Genomic DNA, 14,189 nt, shown 5'->3' with positions numbered 1-14,189 from the left:
GGAACCCTATCATGTGGAATATCGTCTGCTATCTGGGAAAGTAGGGGAAAAGTGGGTGAAAAATGAAGATAAATGGAGAAAAAATGAAAAACTTGGAAAAAGCCAACCCTAGGAGAGAGAAAATGGAAGAAAAAGTCAAAACCCGGGAAAGTTCACGAAACCCAAGAGAAACTCGAGGAGAACAAGCTTAACGTGGTGAAAATGCAAGAAAAAGTGACGAAATCAAATTATGTTATGTTCAAAACGTAGAAAATCAAAAGGGTTTTACGAAAAAAGTTTGCATGGGGCATTGGAAAGCGCGTACAAAGCATGGATCTAGAGAGAGAAAGCACCTAGAGAGAGAGAAAGGGAGGATTTTTGATCAAGTGTTTGTGAGGAAATGAAGTTTAGAGTTATATATTTAAAGACCCGAGGCTGAAAAGTCGAAACTGCCCCAATTTGGCATAGGTGGCCGACAGGCCACCTTTCTGGATGGCAAGCTTTGTTGGTGGCCTGCAGGTGGTAGGCGGCATTCCCAGGAGGTCGGAAGGTGGCCGGTGGTCTTCATTTGTGTCCTAGTACTGTTTTGTGCCTCTGTTTCCCGAGTAGTGTATGGAAGGTTCTTGTTTTGAATTCAAATTGCTTCTGGGGGAACTTGGAACTGCATTTTGGTGTGTGAATATGCCCCATTTGCCAAGATGAATGAGGTGTATCCTTTTTAATCACGTTGCAATGTCTCCGAAAGGTAAGCCGGAAGTTGTCGCTGAACATTGCTTTTGCACGTTCTGTCAAAATTAAGTATTTGTTCTCTTCTATTGCATCGAATATGTGTTTTCACATACACTTGTGTTACACGGATGCCTTACATCATTCATGATTCATACATTGAGTATGCGCCTTGAGTATGCCTACATAGAATATGCTTTCAATTAACATCATACATCGGTTGTCTGTCTTACATGGAACATGTATTATCATTATGTTGAGTTGTCATCTTGTTCATTTTGTGCATCTTTCGCACTTGTTCGCTTCATACCTTGTTTTATTATCCCCGTGGATTTCATTTCCCTAGGCCGAGGCCTTCTTGAGGAGAGATAATCCTACTTAAGTTCTAACTATTTGATTGTTCCTTTGTTCACTTGTTTAATCGATTAAAAACATCGGGTGCCCCCGGTGCTCACACCACCCTTTCTCCTCTCGCGTGCGACGCGTTAGGATTGCAAATCGGTTACAAACATCGGGTGTGCCCGGTGTTCACACCACCTTTCCTTCTCTCATGTGCGACGCGTTAGCATTGCAAATCGGTTAAAAACATCGGGTGCACCCGGTGTTCACACCACCCTTCCTCCTCTTGCGTGCAACGTATTAGGATTGCAAATCGGTTAAAAACAACGAGTGTGCCCGGTGTTCACACCACCTTTCCTCCTCTTGCGTGTGATGTGTTAGGATTGCAAATCGGTTAAAAATATCAGGTGCACCCGGTGTTCACACCACCCTTTCTCCTCTTACGTGCGACGCGTTAGGATTGCAAATCGGTTAAAACCATCGGGTTCGCCCGGTGTTCACACCACCTTTCCTCCTCTCACGTGCGATACATTAGGATTGCAAATCAGTTAAAAACATTGGGTGTGCCCGGTGTTCACACCACCCTTCCTCCTCTTGCATGCGATGCGTTAGGATTGCAAATCGGTTAAAGACATCGGGTGCGCCCGGTGTTCACACCACCTTTCCTCCTCTCGCGTGCAACGCGTTAGGATTGTAAATCGGTTAAAAATAACAGGTGTGCCTGTCTATTCACATTATCTTTCCTCCTTTCGCTTGTGACGCGCGAGGATTGTTTACCTCGATTAAAAACATCGAGTGCGCCTGGTGTTCACACCACCTTTCCTCCGCTCGCGTGCGACGTGTTAGGATTACAAGTCAGTTAAAAATAGTAGGTGCGCCTGTTTGTTCATACCATCTTTCCTCCTCTCGTATGTGACGCGTGAATATTGTTTACCTTGGTTAAAAACATCAGGTGTGCCTATTTATTCACACCACATTTGCTCCTATCGTGTGAGATGCGTTTGGATTTAGGTTGAGACCTCGGGTGCGCTCAATGGTTACGTCGCCCTTCCCCTTTCCTACGTGAGGCATAGTTAGGCTTATATTTTCTTACATCCTTTCTACATGTGACGTAGTTTGGTTTGTGCTTTTGTTGTCTCAATCGCATGAGACGTATTGATTTAATTGCATCTTTCTATGTGAGGCACAGTTGGTTTCGTTTTGCTTTAATTTATGTTGCATTGTTTTGTTTCATTGCATGATCATAAGTTATTTTTCCTACATGTGTTTTGCTTCTTGTCCCTGAACTACGCTGGTTTGATTCCTTGCAAAGGGATACGTAGGCAACTTGCGAGCGTAACCATTTACTTTATGACTTATTTGTTTTGCCCAAGTCTTACGGCCTCTTCAAAATGAGTCGTATTTGGCCTTTAACATTCACTCACGTCATTTCATGACTTCGAGTTCTGCCAAAAAGAAGTAACTGTAGACACCTCATTTTTTACCGCCCTTGCGACTTGGGCACCATCACTTGCACACCCAATGATGAATGTGTATGCTTGTCAAGTGCTCGAAAGTCCTCAACGAATTGTCGCAGCTCTGAACCTCAAAACCTTGCAAACCTTGTGCCTTATTTTTGCACTAAAACTCCAGCCTTTCAAACCTGAAAAACTTGGGACCTACAGGCCCATTTTTGTGGCCTATGGGCCATAAGTGTGTTTTGTAGATATTTTATGACAGTTGTGCTAGCTGTTTGCACAGATGCTTGCATCTGCTCCCACGTGTATGGATGGATGTTTTTGAGGGAGTGGCCCATTTTTCTATAAATATGGGTCCTCCTCTTCCATTTTTGAGGGTTAGAAAAATTAGAATAAAAATTAATTTTCTCTCTCTACAATTCTCTTTCTCTCTTGAAATTTCTTGAGTTTTTACCTATACACTCTTAACAAAACCTTGCCATCTTTGAGATGAGGTACTTTTGAGCCTAACTTGAGCTCTTGAGGGTGTGTGTGTGTTGAATTATTGCTTAAAAGTGTTCTTCTCTTCAAGAGTTATAAGACTTTGTTTGTTTCATTGCTTTACTTGCTTCTTTTCTTATTGTTTTTCTACTATTTTTGGGCTGTATAAACTCTGTATTTTTGGGCTGAAACTTGTGGTTTAAGGTCTTAAAGGGTGGAGGGGTGGTTCACCTTTCTCTCCACCTTACTTCTCTAGCCTTTACTCTTTTGTTTCTCACCTTTACAATATCTTCTTCTCTTTTTTTTGAGCTTTTAAACACTAAATTTCAGAGTTATTTCAGTGGTTAAAAACATGTTTTGAAATCCAAAATTGAAAGAGTTAGCCTCCCCTCCTTGTGTCTTATTCAGTAGCTTAACTAGCTCCATGTTATAGCTTACTATTTTAGCCATTTTTGTCTTAATTCCAACACTTCTTTTGCATGTTTTAAGACTATTTTGGGGCTGTTTTAGGTGTTCATTGCATTTATGCTTTGTTTTGCATGCTTATAGTTTAGTTGTCCTCATAGGTTTGGTGTTTTAGGCCTTAGTCACTATCCTATTGATAGCATTTGTTTATGGTTTTCCATACTTGTTTTCACCCCTAATCACTTTTGCAACCTCTCTCATTTCTTGGATTTTGCTTTGCTTTGAAAGTTGGTTCAAACTAGTTGCTTGCTTAAAGCATGAGATTAAGGTCTTGTCCTTAATGGTTTAATCCCTTTGGGGGTTCATTACCAACAGCATGACACTTCTCTCATGTCTAAAACAACTCTTGGTTTGATGTTTCTTTCCATTAGAGGACTTAAAGCTCACCTTTGGACTAAATGAATTAAAGAATGGAAAGGTAATTAAAATAGAATAATAAAACTTGGACTAAAATGATGCAAGATAACAACTTAGTTTGGGTTCAATCGGACATTAATTGAACCCTTGAGTCTTGGGTCATTTCATACTCATTAGTGATGAAAACAGTTCAAGGATCATTGTCAACCATTTCCCTTTATCATCTATGATAGGGAGGGGGTTTAAGAGTCTTATTTGTTGCATTTATTGAACTTATAAACTTTGGTTCATAAGCCATCATGCAATGAAATTGCATCGATTGATGGTTTGAATCAAGTTTACCACTCCTTTGAGCTATTTGATGATAAGGAGGGGTAAGTTGTGCAAACAACCCTTGAGAATACCCTGTGCTTGCTCTGTTTGCTCTCTGTTGTGGTAGGAAAAACTAGTCATCAATGGCCGGCAGGCCACCACTTCTGGCCGGCCGGCCGGCCACCTTTGCAAAATCAGGCAATGTACTTTTCTAGCAAAACAGAGTTGGTTTTGAGGTGAAAAATAATGCAAGTGTTCTATTATGCAACAGAGGCATTTTGCAGCAGAACGGTGGCCTTTTTCAGGTGGAAATCCGTGCATGCATGAGCACTCCTCGTTTCCCGAAGCAGAGTAATTAGAATAACTAGTTTAGTACTTCTTTCTTGTTTAATTAGTTAATTTGTAATTAATTAGTTCATTTTAATTTGTAATTAATTAATTTGTTGTAATAATTAGTTAGCTAGTTTAGTTAATTATTTCATTCATTTTGTAATTCATAGTAATTAGTTTTAGCTAGTTAGTTTATTCGGATCCTTCTGCATGAGGGCACAAATATTGTAATAATGTGTATGTCTTCCAACCTCACATCTTTCTTCCTTTTATTTACCTGTTTATGATGGTTAATTTAGAAGCATCATGTTTCATTTAGCATCTCTCATGTTTGCATCCACTTGTATTGCATGCATTGAGGCTCGATTCATCATTCTAACTCTCATTGTTAGTTTAACGCTTCTCTGAATACGTGCTTAGACCGCACGTTATTAAATTGATTCATATGTCATGTTAGTAACCGAGCCTAGTAATTCCATATCGCATGTGTTGTATTAGTCATATTACATTAGTTAGGATCATGCATTTTTTCTAATTCTTTTATTTTGGCTTGGATTACTAGGTGAGCTTTTACTCGCTTTAGCATTATTGCATAAGTATGATTGTTTCCATGTTTAGCATGCTTGCCATGAGGCTAATTGCTTAAATGATATAATTGTTTGAATTCCTGTGGGTGAAGGCTAGTTGCTTGAATCGGGATAATTTGATTAATGTCTATTTTTAGCCCACTTCCTCGAGATTCACAAACTCTTTTAAAAAAAACATGAAATCAAATGTTCCTATTTTTGCAAATTAGTCTACACTTGTGTGCAACACATAGTAAAGTTAGTCTAATAATCGGAACAAGAGCGTATAATGTAGATAAGATTCACATCATAATTAGTGGAGACTGATCTTTGATCGGGCGAGTGGGGGTGCTCAATTCATGACATTCCCTTCTTTTACCTAAGTTCTCGAGCCGAGACAATCTTGGTGATGACGGACACGTGGCCTTTGGCACGAGTCATGGGTTTCCTAAATTTTCAAAAAATATTTAGTTATCTGGAAAAGCAGTCCATTTTTAGCATTTTGATTCAAAATCAATTTTTCAAAAGATTAGTCAGTTTTGGACTCTTTTGTGTTTTCTATTTCACATTGCACTTGTGGAATCAAATTTAGAACCACAGGAGTCCGAACTGTAGGGCTTATCGTCTTCCGAAAGGAGCACGAAAAGTCGAGCTAAACTCGAGTGCTGCAATTTTCCATTCATTCACCTCTACAGTTGTCTTTTGCTGGTTTAGTTGTGCTATATTAACTTCCATTATATTCCTAAGGTTTCTTATGTTGTATTCATAGTTGTCAAATTGAGATACGAATCGTGTATCATTTTTTTCTGTTTTTCTGAATTATGCATTGTTTCTTATCATATTGTCGTTAGATTTTTTAACATCTTTAAAAATATGTAGAAAAATAAATGTATTTATAGAAAAATAATAGCTTGGGAGAACAAAACATTGACGATGAATAATTCTTAAAATTGCAAAAGTAAGGTTGCTTGAAACATAAAATGCATTTAAAATTCAAAGTGAGGTTAAAATATGCATAAAATACTATCTTAATTCATCATTTAGCTTTTAATATTTAATTTTCAACTTTATAGTTTTCAAATAGTTTGTCAACAGTAGAAAACTTTAAATTTTTACTGGTGTAAGTAGGTATAAATCAACCGCATATGATACTTAAATATTAAACAAATTGATTTTTTCTTTTAAAAAGTAGAGAAAATAAAAGAAAAGGTACCCATCTCATCTAAAAATAATAATAATAATTCGTTAAAGAAAATTTATAACAACATATTAATTTACTAGTAATTAAGTCCAATTACTTTTTTGAAATTTGCTAGAGAAATTGAAGTATTCATCTATCGTATTATGTCTCGTGTTTTGTAAATTGAATCGTGTATTGTAATATACATTTTACTTCAAATATGTATTGATGACACGTATTGTTTTCTCTCTAAAAATATTGAATCCTAATATATGTCTACTACCTACTTACTGCAGGTTAAGTGTGTCGAAGAGCCCAATCTTTCTCAAACTGAGAAGAAAACAATTACATCAATTAAAAATAAAGAAAAGACCATGATAGAAGTTGTTAGAGAGAATGGAGTTGTGAAGGTACCTGTTGTTACAATTGGTGGTGGAGAGAACAAAGTCTATGAGAGACCTGCTTCGAAGAATGTTCAGAAAGAGTGGACGACCACGTGTGAAGAAAAATTGAAGTCTCATCTTCATGGGCGAGAACACAAATCCCAGTGTGCAGAGCTAAAAGCAATTAAGGTAGCAAACAAAAACAAGGGCTGCCCGTCTTCAATAGCCAATCAGAAGCCCCAAAAGCCCATTTCTTGCAATTGGATAAACCAAAATAAAAGTAAAAAACAAGAGGACAAGGCACAAGTGAACCAGACTAGTGAGCAATGCAAACAGAAAAAAGTAAAGAACACAAAGGGTATGGAAAAAATAAGTCTAAATTATGGTGCACTATCTGTAATGTTAAGTGCCCTGGTGAGGTTGATATGGCTTCTCACCTTAAAGGGAAGAGGCACTTGTCCCATATTCGACAGATAATGAATCCTTTCGATGAAGGACATTAATAGGATCATGGAGGTAGTTTAGTATTTCATACTCACAAGATTAGTATACCTACAAAAGAAATTGAACATTGACATGGTTGTTTCTACTAATGATTTTGTGGTTTTCAGTTGTTCCGGCTTTTAGGTCATATTTGTCTCGGCTAGATAATGTATATTGTGGGTGTACTATCCCACATCGCTCTGTAACACTAGTATGAGGCTTTTTAAAGCCATGAGGGGTTAGCTGCTGGTTTTTGCCTAACTCCAAAATGGACAATATCGTGCTAGTCGAGGAGGGTTAGTTGATTCATTATATGGGTGCAGTATCCCACATCGCTCTGTGAGAGATCACAGCTCCACTACATAAGTGAACTAACTCCCTTAGACTAGTATGAGAGAGGTTAGTGTAAGAACCCCGACCTATGATTAACTGTTAAACCATGATTAAGAATGCCTAATAAGTAATTAAGGTGAATTTTTCATTAATTGCATTTGTTATATGCTATGTAAGTCTCTGTCTATTTTGCGTAGGAATATATGTCTATGGTTTTGTTCTGTTCTGCGAATTGAAGGCCTTATCGGCATTCAATCACGAAATTGACTTGGTTTATGTGTTAATTGGAATTCTTAGAATTTTATGGTAAGTTCAGTTTAACTTCGTTTTGGAATCGAATAATTAGAATAAATAATATCAATTGATTAACCATTAATTAGAGCCACTAATGGAACCTATATAAGGCTCATACAACCTCTAGAATACATTTGGCACTATCATCTCATCATCCATGAGAGCAAAAACGTGGAGAGAGAGAGAGAGAGAGAGAGAGAGGAGATTGAGTTCAAATTTGGAGGATTGCTAGAGAACTTGGGGTCTTGGCTTAGAACTTCACACAACTAACTATTTAGAGCATAATTGATCATCTAAGGTAAGAATTCAACCTTGTAACTTTGAAATTGAGTCACTTAGCGCATGAATTCAAAGAATTAAGTTGTGTAATGCTAGAATTGGGCTTAGATAGATGAACATGGGAGTGCATCATGCGCATATGCATATATCATGACATTTTGAGGTAGTTTTCAAGGAATTCTCTCATGCATGTGTCCATCTTCCTTTATTTTGAGAATTCATCTTGTTTGATACCATTTTATCTCAAATGATCATGTTTTGGAAGCTTTGAAGTCAAGGTAATACATGCATGCTATGTTTTCAAAGATTTGAGTTTCATTTTGCACAATTGGCATGCGTTTGGGCTTTGATTTTGCAAAATGATTTTAGATTTACAAGTTTGAGGTTGTTTTCTCAAGTTTTGGGGCCCAAACGTTGCATCTTGAAACTTTGGATTTGAGTTTTGAACTTAGTAGAGAAATCTAGAAATTCTAAATTCTGTCTCTCTGCTCGAGCGATAGAAGCAGCGCTCGAGCGAATACTCTGTATTTTGCACTCTCACTCGAGCGACCAAAAGTTGGCTCATGCGTAAAATGCATGCTCTCAGAAGTTTACACTTTTTGCAGACCGCTCAAGCGACCATCGAGCGTGCAGCGAGTGAAAAAATCAAGCAACTAGTACTTTTGCTAAGTTTACAGACCGCTCAAGTGAAGGAAGTTACGCTTAAGTGACCACTCACATGTTTGGATGTCCGCTCGAGCGAAGGAAGTTGCGCTCGAGCGAGACCCCCGTTTTCAGCATATTTGATTAAGTGTTTTCAAGTGCATTTTAGCATCCTCATTGTATCCTAGGCATTCCTAGGCCAAGATTAAGACATAATAATGAGGATAAGACTATACAAAGAATGAAATGAAGTAAGTTAAGTACAATCTAAGTGTGTGTTTCAGTATGTGTATTGTTATGTTTGTGTAGGTCACGCGCCGTAAGCTGTTGATCCATTGGTTGCTAGCAAGTTATCTGTGCAATTATCTATGAGTAATAACTTAGCAAAGCTAGATTTGATATGAAAATACTTTCTGAATATTCTAATATGATATGAAATGCTTCTTACTGAGACGAAAGGCAATTTTGTGATTCCATGAATGATGATCCATAATTTGAAATGTATTTGTGGTATCCTTGGCAGAGACCCTCGCCCAAGGGACATAATACTATGACTTATGGTCATGAGGCCCTTGCCCGGGGGAAACAATACAGTGGCTTATGTAAGAGATATGTTACCCGGTACCGGAGGTTCCATTATGGAACTTGATATGCTTGACCAAAGAGATATGTTAATGCTAATAGAAGTACCACACATGATTTGATTACAAATATGAACATGACTCTATTTTGACATGACTATGCTTATCTTTGAATGATATGATATGAAACTGGACATCATTCATTAAAATCTGTACTCTGTTATTATTCATTGAGCTTCGCTCACTGTTTATATTATGTATGTAGACGACCAGGCGTGTGACCAGGCTCAGAGTTAATGACTTGGAGTCTCTATTTTTCCGACCAACCATTGTGCCTCCTGAGGAGGTTCTGGAAAGAGTTCAACGGTCGAGTTTTGTAAACCATGACACAAGCTTGAGACTTTTGCTATTTTTGTGACCAGTTCTTTTGTTCTATTCTTGCATAATGACAAGGCTGGATAGATGTCTATGATGTCATATATACAGATATATATATATATATATATACAAAGTTTTAAATTATATGTCCCATGTATGTCTACACAGCTCTACGGACTATGTATGTTTCTATATTTGCTTCCCCAGCCCCTAATTATATGTTAATCTGTTCAGAGACCTTTGGTAATCCAAGGATTACTGGTCGGTTACGTTGCTAAACCTATAAGGGCGGGTTTGAGTCGTGACAGAATGGTATCAGAGCATGAGTTATACCGCACACACGAGTCTATATGAGCTATAGGATGTCTTAGAAACGAATTAGGGGCATTCCATTTGCATGTGTGGATGTGTAAACTAGTTGAGCATACTCGAACTAACATGAAATAATGTGAACATATGTGAATAAATACGAAATGAATTGAATTAGACTAGAATACAAAGAACGAGATTATTTTGCCTATGTTTATTATTGTCTTGTTTACCTATGGCAATGAAAAATACAAGAAATGATAGAACAGCTAAATCTTCTGAGGCTCAGATGAGTCGAATGGAACAAATGCTTGCAGCCCTAATTAAAGCAATGATACAACAGCAAAGACAACAACATTCCTCTCCTCTGCCCCTTCTGATCCAAGTTGAACCGGATAACAATGATATTATAAATTTAACTCAAAAGTTCATGAGGATGAAACCACCGACTTTCTTGGGTGGTATTAAACCCTTAAAGGCAGAAACATGGTTGCTTGAAATGGAGAAACTATTTGAAGTGTTTCCCTGTTCCGAGACTCAGAAAGTTCTATTGGCCACCTATACCTAAAAAATGAAGCTCGAAAATGGTGGTTATTAATCCGAATTAATAAGGGGAACATGACATGGACTCAATTCAACAAGGTCTTTTATGACCAGTATTTTCCTTAGTACTTCCGGGACCAAAAGGTTTCTGAATTCCAGGAACTAAAGCAAGGCAACATGTTTGTAGTCGAGTATGAGGCTAAATTTACGGAATTAGCTTGCTTTATTGCTCATATGGTGGATACGAACTACAAGAAAGCCTGCAAATTTAAAGATGGATTGGATCTAGATGTATTTAATCGAGTGGGCGTCTGGAAGTTACCTGCATATGTGGAAGTGTTTGATAGGGCATTGATGGCAGAGGTCACTCTAGCAGCAAAGAAACAAGTTAAAGCTCCAACAACTGAATGGAGAGGGAAGAGACCCGGCTTCAATTTCAAAAATGGTTGGTCATTTTCAAAGAAGCAAAACACGGGATCCTATAGTAACTCTAGTCAAAGTAGTGGAACTATTCCAATTTTCCCCGATTATGGAAAAAAGCATAAAGGAGTGTGTTACAATGCGTCTGGAGCCTGTTACTAATGTGGCAAAGTTGGCCATATGATGAAAGATTGTCCACTTGGGTTTGAGAGTGCCAGTTGGCCCACAGCAAGTTCAGCTGGATTTGCTTCTATAACAAGGTCAAATGCCAGAACTAATGCTAGGGGTAACACTAGAAATGAGACATTAAGGCAAGGGAGAGTGTTCACACTAGAGCCTGAAGATGTACAAAAAAACCAAGTCTATGGTGTCAGGTATACTTTCCATCTATGCCCAAAATGCATATGTCTTGATAGATTCTGGTTCTATCCACTCATTTGTGTCACATACCTTTTCTCGAAAATTTACTAAACCCTTAGAACCCATGAATTATTTATTGTCGGTATCTACGCCATCTGGGGGTTTTATGGTATTTGCATATGTTTATCTAGCATGTGATATTGTGATCGGTAATGTGACATTGTATGTTGACTTATCGCCTTTGGGAATTGCTCATTTTGCCTACATATTGGGTACGGACTGGTTAATGAAGTACTGTACAACTATTGACTGTGTGAATAAATCTATTGTATTTCGTCCACCAGGTTTACTTGAGTTTGTGTTTGTTGGGAATGGGGTAGTGTAGACACCCCATTTTTGACTGACCTTAAGACTCAGACGTCACCGATTGAGCGCTTGGTGATGTTACATAATGTGCTCGTTCAGAAGTTTCAGAGTTGCGGCCGTGAGCCCTGCCTCCGGACTTCCGAACCCTCTTCTGAACCCAAAAGCTTGAAATATTTCTTTACCCAAAAAGAACTGAACATGAGAAAGAGGAGATGGTTGGAATTGATAAAGGATTATGACTTACAGATTCTGTATCATCCGGGGAAAGCTGATACTGTTGCAGATGTTTTGAGTCAAAAATCTATTGGGAACTTGTCATGTTTACTCACTGGTCAAAAAAGATTTGTCATGTGACCTAGAAAGAAATGAAATTGAAGTGGTTTTGCACAAATAGGGCAGGATCCTAGCTGTCATTTCTGCCCAACCTGTAATCATTGAAGAAATTAGAAAGAAACAACTTAAAGACAAGTTCTTGAAGAAAATTGTTGATGAGATTGATTCAAAACCAAGACCAGGATTTGTGCTTGACAATAATGTGTTGAAATTTCAAAACCGACTGTGTGTCAGATTGTTTTGACTTGAGGAAGCGTATCATAAATGAAGCTCACAACTCTAAATTTGCTATGCACCTGGGAAACACAAAAATGTACAAGGATTTGAAACAAAAGTTCTTGTGGCCTGGAATGAAAAAGTGCATTGCTGACTTTGTAGCTAGATATTTGTAGTGCCAACAAGTTAAAGCTAAACATCAATGACCCGCCAGACTACTTTAACCGCTTCCAATACTGGAATGGAAATGGGAGCACATCACGATAGATTTCATTGCTGGACTACCTCGCTCCTCTCGAGGTATGGATTCTATTTGGATCATTTAACTAAATCTACCCACTTTTTTCCTATCAAATCTTTGTATAATGCGGATAAGTTGGCTAATTTGTATGTCAATGAGATTGTAAAATTGCATGGAGTTTCAGTTTCCATAGTGTCTGACAGAGATCCTAAGTTCACTTCAAGATTTTGGCAGAGTCTAAAGCAAGCTTTGGGAACTGAGTTAAGACTGAGCAGTGCATATCACCTACAAATAGACGGTCAATCAAAAAGAACGATACAGACTTTGGAAGATATGCTCAGGATGTGTGTGTTAGACTTCCAAGGCAATTGGGAGATCTATTTACCACTGGCCAAGTTTGTGTATAACAATAACTATCATTCCAGTATCGGTATGACTCCATATGAAGCTTTGTATGGTAGAAAATGTCGTTCTCCGATATGTTGGGCCGAGGTAGGTGACAGACCTTTGTTGGGACCGGAACTTGTGCAAGAAACAACTGAAAGCTGCACAAAGCCACCAAAAGAGTTATGCTGATGTCCAAAGGCGAGATAGAGAATACGAAGTCAGAGATCATGCGTTTATAAAAGTGAATCCAATGAAAGGCCAAACACGGTTTGGTGTAAAGGGCAAGCTAGCACCGAGATATATTAGACCGTATGAAATCCTTGAGAAGATCAATCTGCTGACGTATCGGGTAGCGTTACCGCCGATCATGGAACATATGCATAATGACTTTCATGTCTCAATGTTATGGGATTATTTGAGAGATCTATTACATGTCATCGAGCCAACACATGTGCTTTTAAAGGATGACTATACATATGAAGAACAACCAATACAAATTGTGAATCGCAGAATCAAGAGATAGAGGAACAAAGAAATTCCATTAGTAAAAGTTGATTAGCAAAACCATAGAGGGACCTATGCAACTTGGGAGACCGAAGAAGACATGATAAAGACATACCCTAATTTATTTCCTTTAGATCTGGTATTCTACCAAAACGAAGGTAATTCGAGTTTGGAGGACCAAACTCTTTGAAGGGAGAAGACTGTAACAACCTCAACCTATGATTAACTGTTAAACCATGATTAAGAGTGCCTAATAAGTAATTAAGGTGAATTTTTCATTAATTGCATGTGTTATATGCTATGTAAGTCTCTATCTGTTATGCATAGGAATATCTGTCTATGGTTTTGTTCTGTTCTGCGAATTGAAGGCCTTATCGGCATCCGATCACGAAATTGACTTGGTTTATGCATTAATTGGAATTCTTAGAATTTTATGGTAAGTTCAATTTAACTTCGCTTCAAAACCAAATAATTAGAATAAATAATATCAATTGATTAACCATTAATTAGAGCCACCAATGGAACCTATATAAGGCTCATACAACCTCTAGAATACATTTGGTACCATCATCTCATCATCCTTGAGAGCAAAAACGTGGAGAGAGAGAGAGAGAGAGAGGAGATTGAGTTCAAATTACGAGAATTGCTAGAGAATTTGGGGGTCTTGGCTTGGAACTTCACACAACTAACTATTTAGAGCATAATTGATTATCTAAGGTAAGAATTCAACCTTGTAACTTTGAAATTGAGCCACTTAGCGCATGAATTCAAAGAATTAAGTTGTATAATGCTAGAATTGGGCTTAGATAGATGAACATGGGAGTACATCATGCATGCATGCATATATCATGGCATTTTGAGGTAGTTTTCAAGGAATTCTCTCATGCATGTGTCCATCTTGCTTTTATTTTGAGAATTCATCTTGTTTGATACCATTTTATCTCAA

Source organism: Camellia sinensis, chromosome 2, assembly GCF_055761805.1.
Source record: "Camellia sinensis isolate YWXY chromosome 2, ASM5576180v1, whole genome shotgun sequence".
NCBI lineage: Eukaryota > Viridiplantae > Streptophyta > Magnoliopsida > Ericales > Theaceae > Camellia > Camellia sinensis.
This window is presented reverse-complemented; position numbering follows the sequence as displayed.